The sequence below is a fragment of the Littorina saxatilis genome, linkage group LG15, assembly GCF_037325665.1.
Source record: "Littorina saxatilis isolate snail1 linkage group LG15, US_GU_Lsax_2.0, whole genome shotgun sequence".
In the NCBI taxonomy this organism is placed as follows: domain Eukaryota; kingdom Metazoa; phylum Mollusca; class Gastropoda; order Littorinimorpha; family Littorinidae; genus Littorina; species Littorina saxatilis.
In genome coordinates this window covers 43,120,481-43,130,480 of record NC_090259.1, presented here as the reverse complement: position 1 = coordinate 43,130,480, position 10,000 = coordinate 43,120,481, and the positions used below count along the sequence as shown (strand labels likewise).

General features: G+C 40.7%; 1 long non-coding RNA gene across 1 annotated transcript in view; it reads left to right on the top strand.

The window, feature by feature from the left end:
* The window catches only part of LOC138949385 (uncharacterized), a 68,980-nt gene that overhangs the window by 11,070 nt on the left and 47,910 nt on the right, over window positions 1-10,000 (top strand). The gene's annotated exons all lie outside the window — the stretch shown is intronic.

Below are 10,000 nucleotides of genomic sequence, written 5' to 3'. Positions count from 1 at the left end.
ACACGCACGCACACACACACATACGCACACACACACACACATACACACACCGATACACACACACACGCACACACACACACACACACACACACACACACACACACACACACACACACACATAAACACATATGTGTATATGCGTATCTGAATAAGTATTTGCATAAAGACCCTCGCCAAGGCGTCTGAGGTTAAAAATCATGTGCGGAACATTAACATTTATACATAACAGAACGGTTATCATTGCTTTTGTTCATGGCATAATGTTATGCTTCTTTTTATAATAAAAGCAAAGGTGTAAGAACAATCAAACAAAAACGTTGTATTGTATTGTTTTGTTGTTGTGTGGTGTTGTATGGTATAGTATTGAGGGCCCCAAAGGGGGGGGGGGGGGGGAAATCACGATCACGGGAAGGGAAATTTTAGCTTTCACGATCACAGTTACCTTGATTTTTGTTTTCACGATCACGAACACCTTGACGAATAGAGGATCATAGAGTGATACAGCTGTGATACAGCTGGGGCGGGGATGTAGCTCAGTTGGTAGCGCGCTGGATTTGTATTCAGTTGGCCGCTGTCAGCGCGAGTTCGATCCCAGGTTCGGCGGAAATTTATTTCACAGAGTCAACTTTGTGTGCAGACTCTCTTCGGTGTCCGAACCACCCCCCGTGTACACTACATTGGGTGTGCACGTTAAAGATCCCACGATTGACAAAAGGGTCTTTCCTGGCAAAATTGCTTAGGCACAGTTAATAATTGTCTACCTATACCCGTGTGACTTGGAATAATAGGCCGTGAAAGGTAAATATGCGCCGAAATGGCTGGCCGTATAAAATTTCATCTCACACGGCATCACTGCAGAGCGCCTAGAACTGTACCCACGGAATATGCGCGATATAAGCCTCATTGATTGATTGATTGATTGAAAAATGTACGTTGAAAATAAAATGCTTTGCAATAATGCCCATCACGATCACGAAAACAAATGACGATCACGATCACGAGACTTGATTTTTTTGTCATCACGGATCACGGGCAAAGTTCCATCACGATCACAGAAATGGAAATTTCGGCAATCACGGTCACAGAAAGGTCAAAAATCGCCAATCACGATCATAAACCCTTTGGGGTCCTCAGTATTGTACTTCACTGTATTGTATTTTATTGTATGGTTTTGTATTCGATGTACGATACTGTATTGTATTGTATTGTATTACACTGTATTGTATTGTACTGAACGGTACTGTGCTGTCGTGTCTTTTATCATAATGTACTGTATTGTTTTGTATTGGACATTGAGTACGGGAAGCAATATAAGTGACAAATGCATTTGTGCCAGGATTGTATTGTATTGTATTGTGTTGTATCGTATTGTATTGTGCTGTACACTGGGGACGGGCAGCAGGCAGATGTCTTGTTTTGTGTTGTATTGTATTGTATTGCATTGTGTTATATTGTATTGTGTTGCATTGAGTTGCATTATTTTGTATTGTATTGCATTGTTTTGTATTGTATTGTATCGTATCGTAATGTATTGCATTGTATTGTATTGTATTGTACACTGGGGACGGGCAGCAGCAGTGGTGACAGGTCGAACATCAGTCAGTATGCCTGTGTTGTGTTGTATTGTATTGTATTGTATTGTATTGTACACTGGGGACGGGCAGCAGCAGCAGTGTTGAAAGGTCTAACATCAGTCAGTGTGCCTGTGCGCTACCTTCAGAGACTTGAACGCGGACTGTCACACAGCCTCTCACTGAAGTTAGAGTATAGGCGCACTGACGTCAGTCAGAAATAGACTGGAGTTACTTCCCTCTACGGTTTGGTTGATACTTCTCCTCTCTTTTTACATTTAGTCAAGTTTTGACTAAATGTTTTAACATAAAGGGGGAATCGAGACGAGGGTCGTGGTGTCTGTGTGTGTGTGTGTGTGTCTGTGTGTGTAGAGCGATTGAGACTAAACTACTGGACCGATATTTATGAAATTTGACATGAGAGTTCCCCTGGGAATCATATCCCCGGACATTTTTTCATTAAATGTCTTTGATGACGTCATATCCGGCTTTTTGTAAAAGTTGAGGCGGCACTGTCACACCCTCATTTTTCAATCAAATTGATTGAAATTTTTGTAAAGCAATTTTCGACAAAGGCCGAACTTCGGTATTGCATTTCAGCTTGGTGGCTTAAAAATTAATTAATGACTTTGGTCATTAAAAATCTGAAAATTGTAATTAAATTTGTTTTTATAAAACGATCCAAATTTACGTTCTTCTTATTTTTCATTATTTTCTGATTCAAAAAACATATAAATATGTTATATTTGGATTAAAAACAAGCTCTCAAAAATAAAAATATAAAAATCAAGATCAAAATAAAATTTCCGAAATCGATTTAAAAACAATTTCATCTTATTCCTTGTCGGTTCCTGATTCCAAAAACATATAGATATCAAATGTTTGGATTAAAAACACGCTCAGAAAGTTAAAACGAAGAGAGGTACAGAAAAGCGTGCTATGCAGCACAGCGAAACCACCACCGCGCTAAACAGTCTCGTCAGTTTCACTGCGTTTTGCGCAAGCGGCGGACTACGGTCATTGTGAAAAAATGCAGTGCGTTCAGTTTCATTCTGTGAGTTCCACAGCTTGACTAAATGTAATAATTTCGCCTTACGCGACTTGTTTGTTCTTTTTTGAGTCTCTGTTTTTTGGCTCACGTAAGTGTAGCCTATGCGATCGTAACTTTGTCTGTCTGTGCGTGCGTATGTGCGTGCGTGCGTGTGTATGCCTGTGGTAGAAACTCTAACATTTGAAGACGTCACATTACATTGACGTCACATTATGACGTAAGAGGGTTAGACGTCACGCGAAGGAAGTACTGAAAGTCTCGGTCATTATTATTTTGAGCGGGCCGAGACTCGTTGGCAGTCGTGTCCCTGTAAGTAGCCTAGCAGGGCCGGACTACCGGGGGGGTTATGGGGGTTGCGCAACCCCCCCCCCCCTAGCCTAAACATGTACCTTACTTATTTAATTTTTTTTATTATTGCTTATTTTATGCCGTTTCATGCAAGGAGCGACCATTTTCCTATCTCAGAATATGACCTACCCGTCAGCTTCAGGGGGCTTCGCCCCCTGACCCCCACAACGAGGGGTGGGGGGGTGGGTTCTAGGGTTTCCGGACCCCCCCCCCCCCCCCAGCCAAAAAATAAAAATATTGAATGAGGTATGCATTTCTTTATTTTACATTGAGTTTCAATTTTTGGGGTATTAATCAGTGACAAAATCTGCTGCCTGAAACTGGTAATGATCATCCTCAGAATGCACCAGATTGCACCATTTTGCATCCTTTTTTTCAAAATTTTCCGGGGGGGCATGCCCCCGGACCCCCCTAGCAAGCTAGGCGCTTCGCGCCGTCGGCTCGGCGCTTCGCGCCTTCACACCCATATCTTCACAATATACTTTTGAAAAAAACCAGTCATAAAATGAACTGATCCGCCCCTGCCGCCAGGGGGGACATCCCCCTGGCCCACCACTGGCAACCCCCCCCCCCCCTCCTCTTCGCCTAGTCCGGCCCTGCCTAGTAGGCTACATGCAGACAGACAGATCTAGATCTAGTGTCTCGCTTTCTTGCACAGTTTCACCTATGCTCTTTCTGTGTGTGTGTGTGTGTGTGTGTGTGTGTGTGTGTGTGTGTGTGTGTGTGTGTGTGTGTGTGTGTGTATGTGTGATGGAGTGATTGAGTTTGTGTTACTGTTTGTCGATTTCTTACGTGAGCCTTGATGGCTTCGCCTCTTGTTTCATTTTGTTTATTGATTTACTTTTCCAATGTAGTCCTGAATGAAGCTTTCATAGGCGAAAATCTTGACGAATTCTTGCTGTCCTCGTCTCGGTGTTTTATCATTGTTTATCTCACCCACAGCCATTTTGCTTTGTTTAGAGTGAGCCAGCAAGACACAGTCTGCATCAATAGCAACGCCATTTACTCGCAAGGTGCGACGATATTGATCAGTCGATAACGTAATCTAATGATGTCATCTGATAGAATGTGATAATTGTACTTTTGCACATGCGCACTTGATGCAGTTGTAAACGGACATCGACACCCCATGTATGATCAGGTCTGGAATAAAGAGCTTGTAGAAGAAGCCAACAGCTTTTGTCGTTTATGCTAAGGCCAAAAAAAAAAAATTGTCTATTTCTGGTAACATGGCTAAAAAAAAAAATAGGGTAGGTAGGTAGGGATTATTTTTATTTTTTTTATTTTTTTTATTTTTTTTTTTACCCCAAATGTAGACCAATAAAACTAACTTTAAAAATCGCGCAAAGAGACTGGATTCACTATACATAGAGACAAGACATTCAACACATTTACAAATCGTCAGCGGACTTTCGTTTTCACACGTTTTTGTTGTTCATTTTCTCACCCTGTCCTTTACCACAAAAAAAAAAATTAAATAAAAATTTTGAGTTTGGAAAAAAAAAGTTTAGGGTCGGCGCCGAAATTTAGGGTCGGTCGGGTGACCAGAAACAGACAATTTTTTTTGGCCTATGTTGGTTTAGGGTAACTACTCTTGCACTACATGTAGGTAGGTCGGCTTTTAATTTTGTTTAAATATTTTTTGTTATTAAATTGAGTTGATTTTAAGGGAGGTTATTTCCTTAGTATGGTTCGCAAAATGTTTTTGTTTTTTTTAGAAATGAAAAAAATGTTTTAGTGTCGGCGGGAAAAAATAGGGTCGGTCGGGTTACCCTAAACCAACATATATTTTTGTTTGGCCTAACGTGATACAAGGAACTCGTAGTTTCAACACACAAGGTCCTCTTGGTTTGTTTGTGTATACTTTAGTGTTTGTTATTTCTCTCGTACTCGTTAAAAAGCAGTCTCGTACTAAAACAAATACTGGTCTAGCTACAGTACTACTCTTGTACTGCATGTGTAGAAAACATGAGAGGGTTATTCATGAAACTTTTAATTCAACAGACATTAAAACAAGTCGCGTAGGGCGAAATTACTACATTTAGTCAAGCTGTGGAACTCACAGAATGAAACTGAACGCACTGCATTTTTTCACAATGACCTTAGTCCGCCGCTCGTGCAAAACGCAGTGAAACTGACGAGCCTGTTTAGCGCGGTAGTGGTTTCGCTGTGCTGCATAGCACGCTTTTCTGTACCTCTCTTCGTTTTAACTTTCTAAGCGTGTTTTTAATCCAAATATATATCTATATGTTTTTGGAATCAGGAACCGACAAGGAATAAGATGAAATTGTTTTTAAATCGATTTCGGAAATTTTATTTTAATCATAATTGTTATATTTTTAATTTTGAGAGCTTGTTTTTAATCCAAATATAACATATTTATATGTTTTTGGAATCAGAAAATGATGAAGAATAAGATGAACGTAAATTTGGATCGTTTTATAAAAAAATAATTTTAATTACAATTTTTCGATTTTTAATGACCAAAGTCATTGATTAATTTTTAAGCCACCAAGCTGAAATGCAATACCGATGCTTGGCCTTTGTCGAAAATTGCTTTTAAAAACATTTCAATCAATTTGATTGAAAAATGAGGGTGTGACAGTGCCGCCTCAACTTTTACAAAAAGCCAGATATGACGTCATCAAAGACATTTATCGAAAACATGAACAATTTTTCTGGGGATTTCATACCCAGGAACTCTCATGTCAAATTTCATAAAGATAGGTCCAGTAGTTTACTCTGAATCGCTCTACACACACACACACACACACACACACACACCACACACACACACACACACACACACACACACACACACACACCACGACCCTCGTCTCGATTCCCCCTCTATGTTAAAACATTTAGTCAAAACTTGACTAAATGTAAATAGAGTCTGTCTTGTGCTGTGTTAGGCCTTCTCTTAACTCCAAGACAGTCTGCGAAACGTTTCAAGGTATTACACACGACACATTTGTTGTTGTTGATTGTTGTTGTTGTTCTTGTTGTTGTTGCTGGTGGTTGATGATGCTGCTGCTGCTGATAATGATGATAATGTTGATGCTGCTGCTGCTGCTGCTGCTGATGATGATACTGATGATGCTGGTGATGGCTGCTGATGATGGAGATGATGATGATGACGACGACGACGATGATGATGATGCTGATGATGGAGATGATGATGATGGTGATGATGATGATGATGATGATGATGATGATGATGAGGAGCCTTGTTGTTGGACAGCAAGTTGTCATACTAATTAGATACACAGACCATGTTTTGCCGAGAGGGAAGGATGAAGAGTGGAGAAGGAGAATAGGAAGACTGGATGATCGACAAACACACATTTCCTTGTCAAGCAACCAGGCAACTCCCCAGCCTTCTTCCCCACAACAAGTCTTTGAACCACACTCACGCGGCCCCATCGCTTAGACGCCGCTTGTGTTACGATGGAAAGTGGCCGAGAGCCTGGCCAATCGTGGGCCAAACGTGGGAGGATCTCCATGAGCGTGGTTTGGTCAGGGTGGGATCTGCTATGTCGGGAAGCTGCACGCTCTCCCCACGCTTATTTTGAACTGCACAAAACAAGCGTAGCCGGGTCGTGGCGCAGTACAGTCGTGATGTAATTTAACCAACAAGAAAAATTGCCATGTGCTGGATATTGACGGCGATATGCCTCGATTTGATCACTTTTTCAGATCGGAGTGATCGGCATGGTCTTCGTAAGGGCGTAGAGCTGTGTGACGGGGGCCTTAGGGCGTAGAGCTGTGTGACGGGGGCCTTATCACATGTCTGCTTCTCCACTTTCACTCAGTATCACGATTTGAACAAGAACAGATAACATAAGAAATGCGTTAAAATTACAGGCTATTTACAAAATGATGACGAGCTTACCTTGGTCAGTGAAATCTTATTAGGGTTTTTAACGACCACAATGTAGAGAGGAAAGGGATTACGTCTTCAGAAGGACAGTCAAGAAGGAAAGAACACCGCACGTCTGCACCTAACAACAAGTCGCGTAAGGCGAAATTACTACATTTAGTCAAGCTGTGGAACTCACAGAATGAAACTGAACGCACTGCATTTTTACAGCAAGAGCGTATACTCGTAGCATCGTCAGTCCACCGCTCGATGTAATGGCAGTGAAATTTACAAGAAGAGCGGGATAGTAGTTGTGCTGAGAAGGATAGCACGCTTTTCTTTATCTCTATTCTTTTTAACTTTCTGAGCGTGTTTTTAATCCAAACATATCATATCTACACACTGTAGACTCCTTCGCAGCGGTGTGTTGCGTGCCGCACGGGTATTTGCACCCCGCACGCTGGAGCGGTAAGTTGAGTGGGGTTTGTGTCTCGATAAAACAAGTTTCAAGCTTCTAGGACCTTGCAGACAGCGAAAAGCATTCGGAGAATGAGAATTATCCTACAACTTCTTTGTTTGCCCCCCGAAGCTGCCGTGTTTCTCCCCCGCAGCTGCCGTGTTTGCCCACCGTTTGTGTTTGACCACCGACCCTGCACACTCATGTTTATGTCCTCTAATTCATCCGAATGCTTTTCGCTGTCTGCAAGGTCCTAGAAGCTTGAAACTCGGCCTCAGTACTGCAGAAAGGTTCAGGTTTTTGTGGAACTGATGGCAGTTCTTCACATTAAAGTTTACACCAGTAATTTGTTGCGAATGCTACGAAATTTGCTTCTGTGCAGTTACAGGCGTGATATTTTACAGAATCACGGCTATAATATACAAAATATCCACCCAAAAAGTACATCGGCGTGTAGAAGAAACACTAACAGATCTAACAAGACATATCTTAATGTGCAAAGTTACGAAATGTTTATACAAGAAGCTGTTTTATCGACACACAAACCCCACTCAACTTACCGCTCCAGCGTGCGGGGTGCAAATACCCGTGCGGCACGCAACACACCGCTGCGAAGGAGTCTACAGTGTGATCTATATGTTTTTGAAATCCGGAACCGACAAGGAATAAGATGAATTTGTTTTTAAATCAATTTCGTAAATTTTATTTTAAACATAATTTTTATATTTTTAATTTACAGAGTTTGTTTTTAATCCGAATATAACATATTTATATGTTTTTGGAATCAGAAAATGATGAAGAATAAGATGAACGTAATTTTGGATCATTTTATAAAAACATAATTTTAATTACAATTTTCAGATTTTTAATGACCAAAGTCATTAATTAATTTTTAAGCCACCAAGCTGAAATGCAATACCAAAGTCCAGCCTTCGTCGAAAATTGCTTGGCCAAAATTTCAATCAATTTGATTGAAAAATGAGGGTGTGACAGTGCCGCCTCAACTTTTACAAAAAGCCGGATATGACGTCATCAAAGATATTAATCCAAAAAATAAAATAAAAAACTCTGGGGATATCATACCCAGGAACTCTCATGTAAAATTTCATAAAGATCGGTCCAGTAGTTTACTCTGAATCGCTCTACACACACACACACAGAGACACACACACAGGCACACACACACAGACACACACAGACACACTTACACACACACACACATACACCACGACCCTCGTCTCGATTCCCCCTCTATGTTAAAACATTTAGTCAAAACTTGACTAAAATTTAATGTAAAAACACACGGTCTATAACGATGTCCTGCGTTCGCTCTCACCTCATCCAATTCCTCTCGGAATTGTGGGAGATCAAAATACTCTCTCGATTCTCGTCATCTTGAGATAGAGACGTTAACGCCTTAGGACTGAGAAAGCGTCTTTATCTTTTATCTTTATCTTTTTACATTTAGTCAAGTTTTGACTAAATGTTTTAACGTAGAGGGGGAATCGAGACGAGGGTCGTGGTGTATGTGTGTGTGTGTGTGTGTGTGTCTGTCTGTCTGTGCGTGTGTGTGTGTAGAGCGATTCAGAGTAAACTACTGGACCGATCTTTATGAAATTTTACCTGAGAGCTACTGGAAATGATATCCCCGGACATTTTTTACTTTTTTTCGATAAATACTTTTGATGACGTCATATCCGGCTTTTTGTAAAAGTTGAGGCGGCACTGTCACACCCTAATTTTTCAATAAAATTGATTACAATTTTGGCCAAGCAATCTTCGACGAAGGCCGGACTTCGGTATTGCATTTCAGCTTGGTGGCTTAAAAATTAATTAATGACTTTGGTCATTAAAAATCTGAAAATTGTAAAAAAAAAATTTGTTTTTATAAAACGATCCACATTTACGTTCATCTTATTCGTCATCATTTCCTGATTCAAAAAACATATAAATATGTTATATTTTGATTAAAAACAAGCTCTGAAAATAAAAAATATAAAAATTATGATCAAAATTAAATTTTCGAAATCAATTTAAAAACACTTTTACCTTATTCCTTGTCGGTTCCTGATTCAAAAAACATATAGATATGATATGTTTGGATTAAAAACACGCTCAGAAAGTTAAAACGAAGAGAGGTACAGTAAAGCGTGCTATGAAGCACAGCGCAACCGCTACCGCGCCAAACAGGCTCATCACTTTCACTGCCTTTCGCACTAGCGGCGGACTACGTTCAATTTCATTCTGTGAGTTCCACAGCTTGACTAAATGTAGTAATTTCGCCTTACGCGACTTGTTTATTCTCTCATTAGTATGTGTATGTCCGTCCATGAAAATAAAACAAACATTGGGTCGACGTACTTGTGAATGTTTTGTTTTATCTACAGATATCTATCATTGGTGGTGGGCGTCCTTCGGGTCCGAACAAGAATTTTTCGTTCTGCAGCTTATCTGTCTTCTCGGAGGTGGCTCTGCAAGCCTAGTCTGGAGGCGCAGAGTCTGGAACAGTGGGGGCACTGGAAGTCAGTTGTGGTCACTGCCGGTCTATCATTGAACGTTCCATTACCTAGTCTTTCTCATGTTTTGAGTTCATCAACGGCCTGGTCTCTCTTGGTGGGATTTCCTGTGTGTTTAATTGACACGAAGAATATCTAGGGGTAGACAGACGCGTAAGCATTCCTATCTGTATACACCAGGCTTGATAAACACGC